Below are 18,420 nucleotides of genomic sequence, written 5' to 3' on the forward strand. Positions count from 1 at the left end.
TCACACCCCAAATACAGCACATTCCACATCCGAAATACAGCACATTCCAGAACAAAAATACAGCACATTCCACACCCCAAATACAGCACATTCCACACCCGAAATACAGCACATTCCACACCCGAAATACAGCACAATCGAAACCCCAAATACAGCACATTCCACACCCCAAATACAGCACATTCCACACCCGAAATACAGCACATTCCACACCCGAAATACAGCACATTCCAGACCCCAAATACAGCACATTCCACATCCGAAATACAGCACATTCCAGACCAAAAATACAGCACATTCCACACCCCAAATACAGCACATTCCACACCCGAAATACAGCACATTCCACACCCGAAATACAGCACATTCCACATCCGAAATACAGCACATTCCAGACCCCAAATACAGCACATTCCACATCCGAAATACAGCACATTCCAGATCCCAAATACAGCACATTCCCCAACCGAAATACAGCACATTCCACATCCGAAATACAGCACATTCCAGACCCCAAATACAGCACATTCCACATCCGAAATACAGCACATTCCAGACCAAAAATACAGCACATTCCACACCCCAAATACAGCACATTCCCCATCCGAAATACAGCACATTCCAGACCAAAAATACAGCACATTCCACATCCGAAATACAGCACATTCCAGAACAAAAATACAGCACATTCCACACCCCAAATACAGCACATTCCACATCCGAAATACAGCACATTCCAGAACAAAAATACAGCACATTCCACACCCCAAATACAGCACATTCCACACCCGAAATACAGCACATTCCACACCCGAAATACAGCACAATCCAAACCCCAAATACAGCACATTCCACACCCCAAATACAGCACATTCCACACACCGAAATACAGCACATTCCACACCCGAAATACAGCACATTCCAAACCCCAAATACAGCACATTCCACACCCGAAATACAGCACATTCCACATCCGAAATACAGCACATTCCAGACCCCCAAATACAGCACATTCCACATCCGAAATACAGCACATTCCAGACCAAAAATACAGCACATTCCACACCCCAAATACAGCACATTCCACACCCGAAATACAGCACATTCCACACCCGAAATACAGCACATTCCACATCTGAAATACAGCACATTCCAGACCCCAAATACAGCACATTCCACATCCGAAATACAGCACATTCCAGACCCCAAATACAGCACATTCCCCAACCGAAATACAGCACATTCCACATCCGAAATACAGCACATTCCAGACCCCAAATACAGCACATTCCACATCCGAAATACAGCACATTCCAGACCAATAATACAGCACATTCCACACCCGAAATACAGCACATTCCACAAACCAAATACAGCACATTCCACACCCGAAATACAGCTCATTCCAGACCCGAAATACAGTGCATTCGAGACCAAAAATACAGCACATTCCACACCCCAAATACAGCGCATTCCCCACCCAGAAAACAGCACATTCCAAACCCCAAATGCAGCACATTCCACACCTGAAAAACAGCACATTCCACACCCCAAATACAGCACATTCCACACCTGAAAAACAGCACATTCCACACCTGAAAAACAGCACATTCCACACCCCAAATACAGTACATTCCACACCGCAAATACAACACATTGCATACCCAAAAACAGCACATTCCAAACCCCAAATACAGCACATTCCACACCCAGAAAACAGCACATTCCAAACCCCAAATACACCACATTCCACACCTGAAAAACAGCACATTCCACACCCCAAATACAGCACATTCCACACCTGAAAAACAGCACATTCCAAACCCCAAATACAGCACATTCTACACCGTAAATACAACACATTCCATACCCCAAATACAGCTCATTCCACACCTGAAAAACAGCACATTCCAAACCCCAAATACAGCACATTCCACACCGTAAATACAACACATTCGATATCACAAATACAGCACATTCCACACCTGAAAAACAGCACATTCCATAACCCCAAATACAGCACATTCCACAACCCAAATACAGCACATTCCACACCATAAATACAACACATTCCATACCCCAAATACAGCTCATTCCACACCTGAAAAACAGCACATTCCAAACCCCAAATACAGTACATTCCACACCCCAAATACAGCACATTCCACACCCCAAATACAGTACATTCCACACCCAGAAAACAGCACATTCCAAACCCCAAATACAGTACATTCCACACCCCAAAAACAGCACATTCCAAACCCCAAATACAGCACATTCCACAACCCAAATACAGCACATTCCACACCATAAATACAACACATTCCATACCCCAAATACAGCTCATTCCACACCTGAAAAACAGCACATTCCAAACCCCAAATACAGTACATTCCACACCCCAAATACAGCACATTCCACAACCCAAATACAGCACATTCCACACCATAAATACAACACATTCCATACCCCAAATACAGCACATTCCACACCCAGAAAACAGCACATTCCAAACCCCAAATACACCACATTCCACACCTGAAAAACAGCACATTCCACACCCCAAATACAGCACATTCCACACCTGAAAAACAGCACATTCCAAACCCCAAATACAGCACATTCTACACCGTAAATACAACACATTCCATACCCCAAATACAGCTCATTCCACACCTGAAAAACAGCACATTCCAAACCCCAAATACAGCACATTCCACACCGTAAATACAACACATTCGATACCACAAATACAGCACATTCCACACCTGAAAAACAGCACATTCCAAACACCAAATACAGCACATTCCACAACCCAAATACAGCACATTCCACACCATAAATACAACACATTCCATACCCCAAATACAGCTCATTCCACACCTGAAAAACAGCACATTCCACACCCCAAATACAGCACATTCCACACCCCAAATACAGTACATTCCACACCCCAAATACAGTACATTCCACACCCCAAATATAGCACATTCCACACCCCAAATACAGTACATTCCACACCCCAAATACAGCACATTCCACACCCCAAATACAGTACATTCCACACCCCAAATATAGCACATTCCACACCCCAAATACAGTACATTCCACACCGCAAATACAACACATTGCATACCCAAAAACAGCACATTCCAAACCCCAAATACAGTACATTCCACACCGCAAATACAACACATTGCATACCCAAAAACAGCACATTCCAGACCCCAAATACAGCACATTCCACACCCAAAATACAGCAAATTCCACCTCCGAAATACAGCACATTCCACACCCGAAATCAAGCCCATTCCAGAACCAAAATACAGCACATTCCACACCACAAATACAGCACATCCCATACCCGAAATACAGCACATTCCACACCGTAAATACAGCACATTCCACACCCCAAATACAGTACATTCCACATCCCAAATACAGCAAGTTCCACACCCTAAATACAGCACATTCCAAATCCTAAATACAACACATTCCAGACCACAAATACAGCACATCCCATACCCGAAATACAGCACATTCCACACCGTAAATACAGCACATTCCACACCCGAAATACCGCACATTCCACACCCGAAATACAGCACATTCCACACCTGAAATTGAGCACATTCCACACCCCAAATACCGCACATTCCACACCCGAAATACCGCACATTCCACACCCGAAATCTAGCACATTCCACAACTGAAATACAGCACATTCCACACCCGAAATACAGCAAATTCCACACACTAAATACAGCACATTCCAGACCACAAATACCGCACATTCCAGACCATAAATACAGCAAATTCCACACACTAAATACAGCACATTCCAGACCACAAATACCGCACATTCCACACGCTAAATACAGCACATTCAACACCCGAAATACAGCACATGCCACACCCGAAATACAGCACAATCCAAACCCAAAATACAGCACCTTCCGCACCCGAAATCCAGCACATTCAACACCGCAAATACAGCACATTCCAGACCATAAATACAGCACATTCCAGACCACAAATGCCGCACATTCCACAACCCAAAATACAGCACATTCCACACCTGAAATTGAGCACATTCAACACCCGAAATCTAGCACATTCCACACCCGAAATACAGCACAATCCAAACCCGAAATACAGCACAATCCAAACCCAAAATACAGCACATTCCACATCCGAAATACAGCACATGCCACACCCAAAATACAGCACATTCCACACCCCAAATACAGCACATTCCAGACCATAAATACAGCACATTCCACACCCCAAATACAGCACATTCCACAACCGAAATACAGCACATTCCAAACCCAAAATACAGCACATTCCGCATACGAAATCCAGCACATTCCTCACCCGAAATCCAGCACATTCCAAACCCAAAATACAGCACATTCCTCACCCGAAATCCAGCACATTCCAGACCACAAATACAGCACATTCCACACCCCAAATACAGCACATTCCACACCGTAAATACAGCACATTCCATAACCCAAATACAGCACATTCCACACCGTAAATACAGCACATTCCATAACCCAAATACAGCACATTCCACACCGTAAATACAGCACATTCCATAACCCAAATACAGCACATTCCACACCCCAAATACAGTACATTCCACACCCCAAATACAGCACATTCCACACCCCAAATACAGTACATTCCACACCCCAAATACAGCACATTCCACACCGTAAATACAGCACATTCCATAACCCAAATACAGCACATTCCACACCGTAAATACAGCACATTCCATAACCCAAATACAGCACATTCCACACCGTAAATACAGCACATTCCATAACCCAAATACAGCACATTCCACACCCCAAATACAGTACATTCCACACCCCAAATACAGCACATTCCACATCCGAAATACAGCACATTCGAGACCAAAAATACAGCACATTCCACACCCCAAATACAGCACATTCCACATCCGAAATACAGCTCATTCCAGACCCGAAATACAGCACATTCCACATCCGAAATACAGCTCATTCCAGACCCGAAATACAGCACATTCCACATCCGAAATACAGCACATTCCACATCCCCAATACAGCACATTCTACACCCGAAATACAGCACATTCCAGACCAAAAATACAGCACATTCCGCATACGAAATCCAGCACATTCAACACCCGAAATACAGCACATTCCACACCCGAAATCCAGCACATTCCAGACCACAAATACAGCACATTCCATACCCGAAATACAGCACATTCCACATCCGAAATACAGCTCATTCCAGACCGTAAATACTGCACATTCCACACCGTAAATACAGCACATTCCAGACCACAAATACAGCACATTCCACACAGTAAATACAGCACATTCCACATCCGAAATACAGCACATTCGAGACCAAAAATACAGCATATTCCAGACCAAAAATACAGCACATTCCACACCCCAAATACAGCACATTCCACATCCGAAATACAGCACATTCCAGACCAAAAATACAGCACATTCGACACCCCCAATACAGCACATTCCACACCTCCAATACAGCACATTCCACACCCCCAATACAGCAAATTCCACATCCGAAATACAGCTCATTCCAGACCCGAAATACAGCACATTCCACATCCGAAATACAGCTCATTCCACACCCCCAATACAGCACATTCCACATCCGAAATACAGCTCATTCCAGACCCGAAATACAGCACATTCCACATCCGAAATACAGCACATTCTACACCCGAAATACAGCACATTCCAGACCAAAAATACAGCACATTCCACACCCCAAATACAGCGCATTCCTCACCCGAAAAACAGCACATTCCACACCCGAAAAACAGCACAATCCACACCCTAAATATGGCACAATCCTAAATACAGCACATTCCACACCCTAAATACAGCACATTCCACACCCCCAATACAGCACATTTGCACCCTAAATACAACACATTCCACACCCTAAATACAGCAGCAGCCATTTTACTTTAGTTGCATAAGCAGCGCATTTTCAAACACAAACGGTGTGGCACCAGACGAAAATCACATCTTGATGGTCCGACGGAACAAGAGGATCAAAAGGAAAGTTAGAGAGGGAGTCGCAGACCTAGAAATACACTTGCAGCCATTTCTGAGCGCACACAGGAACAGTCCACATGGTGAACGGGTGAGAGCCGGGTCACACCTGATTTGGGGTCAGTAATGCAGCAGCAATCGGGGCTGAGGGCAGAAATGTTGGCTGAATTTCTAGGCTGCGGAGAGAGACAGTAAGAAAACAAGAGCGATGAAGAAAGGAGTTAATTCCAGTGTTCAATAGTTTTCACTTTGGTGCCATCGAGCAATTCTAGTCCAACTCCCTCACTAGTCACCCAGCCTTGGATAGGATCAGCCCGATGGCACCAAAGTGACTTCTCTATTTCCTGAAACAGGTGTCTTTGCCAATTTAGTATCGATTTATGCTGATGTGTTTTCAGTTTTGTGCCCTAGGAATCGGGCTGAAACCTCAGCACAGAGAATCCTCACAGTGAGCACCAACAGCACTCAGTTCCTGACAGTCTGGCTTGGACTGCCCTCAATAAATGCACAACAAGTAAAAGGGGGGTTTACAAATCTCTCCAAACTGTGCACACATCATTCTCACAGCACACGCACTTACCTTCAGCAAGACGTAATAGAGCAGCAAGCTCAGCTGGGATCTCGAGCAAGCCAACATCCTGCAGAGGGACAAAGACATCAATTGAGATGGTGACAAGAGATATATATGTGTGTGTGCGTCTGTGTGTGTGTGTAACATACTGTAAAATCAAATGGAAAGAGCTGAGGGACCTTGCAGTGTGTTTATCTGGTCTTATTGGAGGGGCATCTCAATGAGAGATGACTGACAGAGGGAGGATGACATTGTGATTGGATTTATTTATCACTGGCTGCGATTGCATTGATAATTAACACTCATTGGTTAATGGTGACTTAACCAGTAAAATTCAGTCTTTAGTTGCAATTGATTTCAGGATTTTCACCAGCATGATGGAGATTTCATGTCAAATTGCACATTTATTAACGACAAAAAATGATACATCAGCACCCTTGCTGAGAATTCACCAGAAGGTTTTTTAGGGTCAATTTTACAACTGACCCTGTGGAGCCTCATTCGATGGGAACATCGTGGCACAGAATGTGGCACAGTTAGCGTGCCTGTTTCCTGGCATTCCCAATTATCTGACCAGTTAAATTTACTGACCTACAGCACTGATTTGTGAATCTGTGCATTTGCATTGAGAGCCAAGCCTTGTGATGCTGACCCTGATATATTTACTATCCAGCTTCCTGTGGCATTGCTCACAGATGCAAGAAATATCTGTCATTGTTTCTCTGCCTGTCTTCTACTCTACTTTTTGTCTTCATTTTTGTTTCTCTGCCATTATTTCCATCTCTCGCTGTCTCTCTTTGCATCTCATTGTCTCTCTGTTTGCCTCCCTTGTGTCATCTGAAACACACAACTATCAGAGTCACACTACACAACATTAATAAGACTGATATTATCCAAAGGTCAGATCTTGTTGAAGTATATAAAGTTTAAGCAATATAGATAGCATCAAGCTGAAATATTATTTCAGTGTAATTCAGGAATGCAAAAGAGGATATCAATTTAAATTAGTGGAGCAGACCTATAGAAATTACAATCCAGAAGGAGTCCATTTGGCCCATTGATGATGTGCCAGTGCTAGCAATCAACTGGAGCTGTCTATTCTGATACCATTTCCTTGCTTTTTGCCCATATCTTTTTACATTTTTCCTTTCCAAATACTTATCCAATTCCCTTTCAAATGATGTTATAATCTTTCACTCAATAGCTCCTTGTCCATCATCTAAAGTACCCCCAGTGTGAAAACATCTCTTCAAATTCTGTTCTTCTGGTGAGCGTTCTCTATGTCCCCTTGTTCATTCCAGTAAATCAAAGAAACCTGGAATCATAGAAACTTTTAACACAGAAGGAGGCTATTCATCCCCTAATGCTTGTGCTAGTCCTTTGATAGAGCAGTCATGCTTAGTTCCACATCCCTGCTTTTTGTCCATAACCCTACAAGTTCCTCATCCTCAAATACCTGTCCACCACCCTTTTAAAATTATTTATCGAATCATCTTTCACCCACCTTCTCAGATAGAAAGCTCCAGATCCCAACAAATCTTTCCTTTCAAAGTGATCCAATATAATGGTGTGGCCACGACTGCATGCGATGCTACAACCGTTGGCAAATTGAACAACCTTTCCTCGTTTTTATAATCATGTCCCTTTGTATCTACTCTCCTATTGGTTTCTGTTCCTCCACTTTGTTATGAAGTTCACCGTTTAGCAAGCACTTGCTTTTCTTTGTTCTTGTTCCCAAATTGTACAACTTCCCATTCTCTGCATCCCATCTACCTGCCCACTTCATCAATCTGTTTATGTCCTGCAATTTGCTAAATTCTTCCTTAATTTGGCATACAGTCTAATTTGATAAAGGAAACTTCAACATCATTCTTCTTGTGCTGGAATCATTTTTATAAATGTAAAACTAAAGAAATCCTGAGACAGATCCAAGGGCTCACCTACAACCCCATCCCAACAATCTGAAAAAAATACTACACTTTCCCCCTCGTCATCTCTGCATCCATGCAGCTATATTCCCTGTAATACTCTGTGCCTTAATTTGTTCAACAAATTTAGGGCATCCAATCCTGCACTTTTTTTAAATCCCAGAATCTACCACTTCACATTTCTCTGCCTTCAACTGTATCTGCCTCCTATCGGCCCAGTCTGCTAACCTGTGTCTCTCCTACAAATTCCAGCATTCTTCCTTGCAGTTTCACAATTTTATGGTAGTAACAAGCTTTGACGTCAATTCTCTCTGCTTATGTCAAAACTATACAAATAAATTAAAAATAAAAGAGTTCCTGGCACTGATCCATGGGCACACCTTTTTCCACACTCTGCCAATCTGAAAACATCCATTTACCCCTATTCTCTGCTCTCTGCTTCCCCTCGGCATCTCTCTGTCAATACAGTTACACTTTCTTTAATATAATGTGCCTTAATTTTCATAACAGGTTTCTGTTTTGGCACTTCATCAAGTATCTTCTGATGTTCACACATAAAACATCCACCACATTCCTTATATACTGAAATTAGATATTAGGAACAGCAAACAGTGAGAAATGTTTGGAATAATCTGTCAGGTAAGATGGTGATAGTTTGGTTGTTCAAAATAACCTTGATGGAAGAGTTGGAGAACTGGAGTTAGGGTCCTAGAGTTAGAGCTTTGATGGGCCAAAGGGCTTTTTCTCTGGCCTGACTTTTCTTATGTTCTGATACAATACTCCTGATGTTAAAAACTTACTGGAGAAACAGGTTGTAACTCAAATGGTGGGCCATGCAAGGCCAATGGTGAAATACCATGGCTGATGGGCTCCAGGGACACAGCAAACTTCTACAATATAGTCAAGGAAGCAGACAGTTCAATATCACTGCTCAATCTAAAGATATGCGGAGCAGCTTGTTGACAGCAGAAAAGCTGTCCAATGGTCAAGTGGACTTTGTAGGACAACCTGTCAAAGCCGTAATCAAGCAGATCATTTCACAGAAAGGCTTCAAATAGAGTCCCTGCAGACACTTACAAAATGGGCTGTGCTGCTCTCTTCCATTGACTCAACGCTTTCCTCATCTCTATCTAGAGGGAGCAAGCTGACCATCCACAAGCATAAAACAGAAAATGTGAGCATAGAATTTACAAAACATGATCCTCCTGATGTTTGCTAGTGAAATTCTGTCAAGATTGCTCCTAAACAGAGTGCTAACAAATGTGACAATGTCCCATCGGAGACTCAGTGCGGGTTCCATGCAAAGTGAAACATGGTCAAGGCAGTTTTTGGAGCATGACAACAACAGTGGAAATGGAACGAGCATCTGGACTCAGTGTTTGTTGGTCCTTTGACCCAATCAGCAAAGCAAGACTCTGGATATTGCTACCCTGGTTTGGCTGCCTGGTCAAGATCAATAACATCATTTGCCTGCAACATGCTGGTATACTACACAGTGACTGTTAACAGTGCCATCATTTCTCTAGCTCAAACCATATCAAGAAGGCACCCAGTTTAGTCAGCCCACATGCCCAGAACGTACAATGAGAGATTTAATAGGGGCTGTTTGCATCTATTTTCAAAATCCAGACAAAATATTGAAGCTCAGCTGGTTTTCTGTGCAAAGCAAAGTGAAGAAAATGATAGTTGAGCTGTTCCAAGCCAGCAATTGAGCTCTGAATGCAAACAGAGAGAAAACAATCCAACTAATCACTGCCACCACAAGTAACAATCTTTCTGTAACAAATCAAGTTTAATGACCAGCTGGACCAGCCCAAGTTGTTTGCATATCAGGTAATGAGCCTTTTATTGCATGCTCTTCCATAAATCCCGTGACATCTTTCTTTCCTTCTTGGGCCCAGAGGCGATGTCCGGTGCATTCTGTAATTGCCCAGTCTGTCACCTCATCTAGCACATTCCTCTGCTGACCCTTTATCACTAGCAATTCCTTTTGTACACTAACAACCTCAACAACCTTCCTTCTGACTCTCCAATAATGTGCCCACAGAGTTTATTTTCATATAATCAACTTCAACACCTCTCCTGTTCCTTGTGCCAGTTACAGCGTTCTTTCTTTAATCCTTTTTGTCCAAATAATTATCAGTTTCAGAATACAAACTCTTCCAGCCTTTTCTGCTGCCTTCAGGCTTCAGTTTTCACATCAATACAATGCTGTTGACCATATACATCATTGCTGCACAGGGTAGACACTGAGAGGTTGTTTCCCCTGGCTGGGGAATCTAGAACATGGGGCTAAGGGGCCGATCATTTAGGACTGAGATAAGGAGACATTTCTTCACTCAGAGTGTTGTGAATCTTTGGAATCTCTATCCCAGAGGATTCTGGAAGCTTCATCATTGAGTATATGTAAGGCTGGGATAAATAGATTTTTGGTCTCTCAGGGAACTGAGCGATATGGGGAGTGGGCAGGAAAGTGAAGTTGAGGCAGTAGATCAGCCATGGTGGTATTGAATGGCGGAGCAGGCTGGAGGGATCATCTGGTCAACTCCTGCTCCTATTTCTTAAACGGAAACTACATAAATACATGAGGGAAAAAGGAATAGAATCTGTTGATGGGGTTAGATGAAGTAGGGTGCGAGGAAGCTCATGTGGAACAGTGGCACAGACTAATTGGGCAAAGGTGCCTGTTTCTGTGCTGTCAATTCAATGTAATTTTATGTAAATGTTCCATCACTTATTTACAGTTTGGATTTACACCGTTATTATTCAATGTATCTTCTGCAATTTCTATGCTGTATTACATTTCTTCAATACTTCCACCATCTTATATTTTAAAACTATCCAAGTTGCCAATGTTATCTGCTTTCAGCGTTGTTGACTGGAAAGTCACGTTTTATGAGTTCCTCTTTCTTGGTTATTGCCATTGACATCATCTTTTGTTTTCCTTTTCTGAGTGTGGTTGATTTCCTCTTTCTGATATTACTTTTCCCTCTTTTGTATCTGCCATCTGTTCTGTATCACCACTGGAACTTAGCCTCTTTAATGTTTACACTCACCTTGCTCACAACCTCTAAATCATCCAGCGTGTTTCTCATAATGAATCCAGAATACAGATTGGAAAGATTACCTGATAGATCATTTTCCTGGGAAGATCTCAATTGCTCCATCTGTGTCTTCAGCTGCCTGGGACCTAACCTCAGAAATTTCCTCCCTACATTCTCCACCTCTCTACCTTTTCACAATTTATATCAATGACTTAGATGAGGGGAGCAATGGCATGGTAGCTAAATTTGTAGATGACCTAAAGGTAGGTAGGAAAGTATGTTATGAAGAGGATATGAGGAGGTGGCAGACCGACATAAACAGGTTGAGTGAGCGGGCAACAATCTGTCAGATGGAGTATAATGTGGGAAAATGTGACGTTGTTCATTTTGGCAGGAAGAATAAAAAAGCAGAGTATTACTTTAACGGAGAATGACTGCAAAATTCCCAGGTGCAGAGGGATCTAGGTGTTCTAGTGCATGAGTCACAAAAAGTTAGTATGCAGGGACAGCAAGTAATAAAGAAGGCTAATGGAATTCTATCCTTTATCCTTTATTAAGAGAGTAATTGAAAATAAAAGTAAGGATGTTATGCTTCAGTTATACAGGGCATTGGTGAGACCACATCTCAAATACTGTGTGTAGTTTTTGTCTTCTTATTTAAGGAAGGATGTGAATGCGTTGGATGTGGTTCAGAGGAGGTTTACTAGATCGATACCTGGAATGAGTGGGTTGTCTTATGAGGAAAGGTTGGAAAAACTGGGCTTATTTTTACTGGCGTTTAGAAGAGTGAGAGGAGACTTGATTGAAGTATATAAGATCCTGAATGGTCTTGACAAGGTGAATGTGGAAAGGATGTTTCCTCTTGTGGGTGAGTCCAGAGCTAAGGGGCACAGTTTTAAAATTAGCGGACGCCCTTTTAGGAAAGAGATGAAGAGAAATTTTTTCTCAGAGGGTTGTATGACTTTGGAATTCTCTGCCTCAGAAGGTGGTGGAGGTGGGGACAGTGAATATTTTTAAGGCGGAGGTGGATTCTTGTTAGGCAAGGGAATCAAAGGTTACCGGGGTAAGTGGGAGTGTGGAAATCGAGACACAAACATATCAGCCATGATCTTATTGAATGGCAGAGCAGGCTTGAGGGGCCGAGTGGCCTACCTCTGCTCCTAATTCGTATGTTCGTATGTAGCTCCCTTTCCCCCTTTAAGAAGCTCCTTAAAACCAACCTTTTTGACCAACCTTTTGGACACCTGTCCCAATATCTCCTTATATGGTTCAGTGTCAAATTTTGTTTATTAATTCTCCTATGTAGGGCTTTGGTACATTTTAGTATCTTACAGGTCCTTTATAAATGCAGCTTGTCACATTCAAAATATTAAGAGGCAGTTTGAGGAATGATCTGGAAGCTTTTCTTCACACACAGAAGCCTCAACTTTAACCCTAACCCACCCAGTGAGAATGGGGCAGGTGCAGGTTGGACGGCCCATTTATGCCCTGTCTGATTTGACCCTTTATCGACGTCTGATTCTCTCCGGGAAGGTTAGGGTTAAAATCGATGCTGGAGTGACTGATGTGAGGAATAAACTCCCTGATAGGGTAGTGGAGGCAAAAGCCTGAGATTCATTTAAGAAACAAATGGATATTACAACAGGAGATTTTCGGACCTCTCTGGATGGGTGAAATAAGATGGGCCGAATAGCCTTCCTCATCCAGAATTATTGCGGCTTTTATTTTTCACGGTGGTCATGGAAACCCTAGCTGTTGACCAGCTGCGGTATTTTTTTTTCTATTAATGATTGCTTTGCCTATTGTTTCATATATTAATAATAAAATTGTCATTTTTGAATGGAGAAGGCCCCTAGATTTCAAGTAAATTTAAATCACTTTAGTTAACATAAAAATCCATCTGTATTGCTTATTTTCCTGTCACAGCCACTCCACAGTGTCCGAGTGCTCTGCCCCAGCACCATCAGGATAGATATAAAGGAGACACTTTAATCCATGGAGGTGACCACTACTGTGGTTTAGTTCTCCCCAGGCATCGGGGTCTGTGGCAGGGTGGGGTGGGGGTCTGAAGATGCCTCCAGGAGAGGGCTGCCAGGCACCCCGCCACTGAGCGAAGGGACCCCTATTTAAATAGTTAAATAAATTTAAATTAATGAATTAATGTCACTCACACAGCCGCCTGATCTCCGGCTGCAATCTTCAGCCCGGTGGCGGGCACTCCCACGCCTTCGAATCCCCATCCGGGGATACCAGGCGTCACACTGGTGGGAAGTGGGGGAGGAGGTACGTTTCTCAGAGGGGAGGGGGTGGGAAGAGGAGACAAAATAAGATCATGGGTGTAGGGGATGGTGGGAAGGGTTGGAGGTTAAAGCTTGTGCAGTTAGTGGGGGAAAGGTCAGACGGACAAGGTAAGTATTTTGGCGGGAGGAAAGGGCAAATAATTAATTTGATTGCTATTGGCGGGGGGAGAGGGGCAGAAGAAAGGTCTTCGTTTTTTAAAATTTACTGTAACTTTAAATATTTAAACTTGCCGGTAGGCTAACAGCCCTTTAAAAATGGTGCCAGCACCTGCGCGTGGGCAGCTGATGCCATTGCTGGGGACGGACAGCCCGCCCTCTCCATGTGATCGGAGGAGAGCGGCCCGCCCCAGCTATTTAAATGTGCCGCAGCATGGCAGATTGCGGCAGCTCCACGACGTGTGGCCTGCGCGGGCAGACCACCATTTTATCCGCCCGCCGGGCACAGGAGATTCAGCCATTGGCGTCATTGTTGGAATGATTAAACACCTCGCAACTACTGAGTAAGACGGCAGACGGCACAGGACTCACCATTCCCACTGCTGTTCCTCGTCCCTTGCTCCTCGCAAATATCCTTCGATTCCACAGTGCCTTGATCAGCTAAGAAGAGAAACCCTCAGTATGAGACTGTCATTGTCACACATCTAACCAGCCAACACCCTCTATTCTTCTTCCGGATTGGTTCTTGCTGACTGCACTTCAGTGCCTCACCCATTCCTCCCTCCTAAGTCACTCTGAGCTGTGTGAGTCAATATGGAGAGCATCACAGTTGAGTCTGATCCTGTCCTGACAGCCACACTTCCCCAGAGGGGTGATTGGCTTATCGAGTGGGATTGGAATGGCAGCTTGATTCATGTCCTCCGTAGCTGAGAGCAATCGTACAACCTCTACTGCTCCCCACCTGAGAACATCTACCACATCTAGGTCAAACTTGATATCTTCCTATTCTGTACGAGTTCCTTTACATCATAGATCACTCCAACCTGCATACAAGCAGATCAAACCCAGATTGCTCCCTTCCCACCTTCACCCAGCTTAAACCTGTCGCCCATCTTTGAACCACTCTGAACTGAGGCTACCTCTCAACACTTTACCAAGTCACTTACTGACTGCACTAATGAAGGAGTCCAGCATACTTACACCAAATAGTGCATTTCTGTACACAGTCTGGGCAGAGCCAGTCTCTCCTCTGTACTAAAACTCCTGTTCTGTTGTTTCAATGTCAGAGATGACAAATGCAATACTGAATCAGTTCTGGACAGAATCCAGAGGAGGTCGAACAGCCTTCGTCTCAGCTTTCCACACCCTCTAACCCCAGCCCCGTACCAATCATCCCCAGCATCAGCTCTCAGATTTCAAATACCTGCTTCCTCCTGATCTGCTGTGTTAACACAGATTCCGTTGAGCTTGGACCCACCAGGCGAATTCCTTCTTTCTGCACGGTGTTTAAGCCCAGACTGAGCGTCTCTGTAAAGTGCAGCAAGATGCCATAGACACTGTACACATTGCCTTAATGTACCAAAGTCCAGACAGAGAAAGGAAAGCAGGATTTACTGCAGTTGAACTTTGTTCGGTCATTGTTGTCAATGCGTCATTTCAGGTAAATGAAAGTGAGCTACTTCTCAACAGATTCCACTTTATCAGAACACATTGCCACTCCCTGACCCGTGCTATGGCAGAGATGGGATAATGTGCCAATTTCCAACAATAAGGTGGTCACATGGCTTGGGCCTCGTCCACTGCCCTGTCTGTCGAATATAGGATTAACTATGGCACTACCACTTGCTACCCATTCCCTGCACCTCACTCCCAGCTCCCCACTCCCTGCACCTCCTGCTCCCACTCTCTGCTCCCTCTTCCAGCCCACTGCCCACTGCCCCCTGTTGCCAGCCTGCTGTACATACACCAGGCAAAGTGCTAATCCTTGCCTGCTTGAAAAAAACCTGGAGTTGGACTTCCCAAATGGGCCTATAGGTAGACATCACAAACCATTTACAGACCAGAATGCCCCAGGTTTCATCCTCAGTCTAGTCTGATTTCAATGATCTCAGTAGGCGTGCTGGCAGCAGAACCTCAGTGAGGGGAAAAACTGCCAGAGTTCCTGGGGGTGCGAACTGAGGAGGGCAGGGGAATGAAAATACTGATGCCAGTTGGCATGCCGGATTCCCATCGACGTTCCTTGGGCTGGTGAGTTTCAGAGGACGGGGGGAGGGTGACCCTGAGAACCCGCACAACCCCTTAATAATGGTAATTAAGGGAGTTAGAAAGCTCATTGGGAGCTCATTGAGGGCGATGTTCAGATTTTGGTGAGGGAACATGGGCTGCATGCTAGATCTGCAGCAGAGCAGTTGCATGGAGATGGGTACACCGTGGGGAGCCAGGCATTGCCAACCCAGGGAATTAGGTGGGCCCATGTGAGAGAGAACGTCATAGAGGGGGACCCGGGTCAGCGCAGGCTGCAGGGAGAGTGGTCAGTAAGCACTCGGGCAGTGCAGGGGGTTGTCCACCTGCTGGCATTGCAGTGGCTTTAGAGGAGGGGGCAAGGCTTCCAGATGTAACCAGCTCGCAAACAGCTGCACACCACTGCATCTCGCAGGTCACTCTATTTGTGAGAGCTGGACAGTGTATACAATTCCAGACACATGCAGCCTCTCAGGTGCAAAGGGGCAGTGGGTTTCACCTCCATGGCTGGATTCCCCAGGTGCAGGGCATTATCGATTGCACCCATGTGGCCATCAAGGCACTGAGTGACCGGCCAGTGAGATTCATCAACACAAGGGGTTCTCCTCCCTCAATGTGCAACTGGTCTACAACTACAACAAGAATTTCCTGCATGTGTGCACTCGTTATCCTGGCAGCTGCCTTGACTCCTTCATCCACTGTCAGTCCTGGCTACTGCAGATCTTCACTCTGTTGTGTGTCTACACCTTTTAGAGGTGTGGCGACAAGAACATGTCAGTCTTGTAGGAGCTATGATGTAACACACCACGTGATTCTGAGTGTTTCGCAGTCTTGAAGAAATACCTGTACACGGTACATCTTGATGTACGAGCTGCTCTCACATTACTCAATAAAGAACCCACAATGTCACGTTACTGAATCCATCTGACTGAGGGACCATCTGTGCAGCAGGGCCCAGTGACGTAGGCTGCCCTTGCATTGATGCCAGTGCAATAGCCTCTGGAGGTGCTCCCACTGACACCTCCATGACAAGGACAACAGCCACTTGCATCTCAGCCACAGGCAGAGACAAGAGAACAAGCTGCCTCCATCTCATTGGAGGCCACAAGGGGAGCACCACGTAAAAATGGCTGAGTGCCGCGGTCACTACTTCGGGCAAAGCACTGAGTGGGTCACTGGGATAAAAACAAGAAACACTGGAAAAACTCAGCAGGTCTGGCAGCATCTGAGGAGAGAGAAGCAGAGTTAACGTTTCAGATCAGTGACCCTTCTTCAGAACTGGCAGTTATAAGAAATGTAAAAGATTTTAAGCAAGTAAAGCGGGGGTGGGGCAAGAGATAACAAAAGAGAAGGTGTTGATAGGACAAGGTCACAGAATAGCTGACCAGAAGGTCATGGAGCAAAGGCAAACAATATGTTAATGGTGTGCTGAAAGACAAAGCATTAGGACAGATAGGGTGTTAATGGACTGAAAACTGAACAGCCACAAGCACAAATATGAAAAAAAACAGTGGGTAGGCGCAGTAGAAACAAACTGAACAAACAAAAATAAAACTAACACAAAAAATAAAAAATAACTAAAAAGAAAAGAAAAATGGGGGGCCCGTCACACTCTGAAATGATTGAACTCAATGTTCAGTCCGACAGGCTGTCGTGTGCCTAATCGGTAGATGAGATGCTGTTCCTCGAGCTTGCATTGATGTTCACTGGAACACTGCAGCAATCCCAGGACAGAGATGTGAGCATGAGAGCAGGGGGGAGTGTTGAAATGGCAAGCAACTGGAAGCTCAGGGTCCTGCTTGCGGACTGAGCGGAGGTGTTCCGCAAAGTGGTCACCCAGTCTGCGTTTGGTCTCCCCAGTGTAGAGGAGACCACATTGTGAGCAGCAAATACAGTATACTACATTGAAAGAAGTACAAGTAAATCGCTGCTTCACCTGAAAGGAGTGTTTGGGGCCTGGGATAGTGAGGAGAGAGGAGGTAAATGGGCAGGTATTACACCTCCTGCGATTGCAGGGGAAGGTACCGTGGGAAGGGGATGAGGTGGTGGAGGTAATGGAGGAGTGGACCAGGGTGTCAAGGAGGGAACAATCCCTTCGGAATGCTGACAGGGGAAGGGAGGGGAAGATGCCTTTGGTAGTGGGTCGCTGGCATTTGTTTCACCTGTAACTGTGCACTTTTCCTATTTTCGACACAATGTAAATATTGACGCATGACGCCAGACCTGTGAGCTTCCATTTTTTAATGGCGGGACAAGAAAAGAGGGATAAAATGGTGAAGGGGAGAAAGGGACTGTGAACGGGCA

This window comes from Heterodontus francisci, unplaced genomic scaffold, assembly GCF_036365525.1.
Source record: "Heterodontus francisci isolate sHetFra1 unplaced genomic scaffold, sHetFra1.hap1 HAP1_SCAFFOLD_1264, whole genome shotgun sequence".
NCBI lineage: Eukaryota > Metazoa > Chordata > Chondrichthyes > Heterodontiformes > Heterodontidae > Heterodontus > Heterodontus francisci.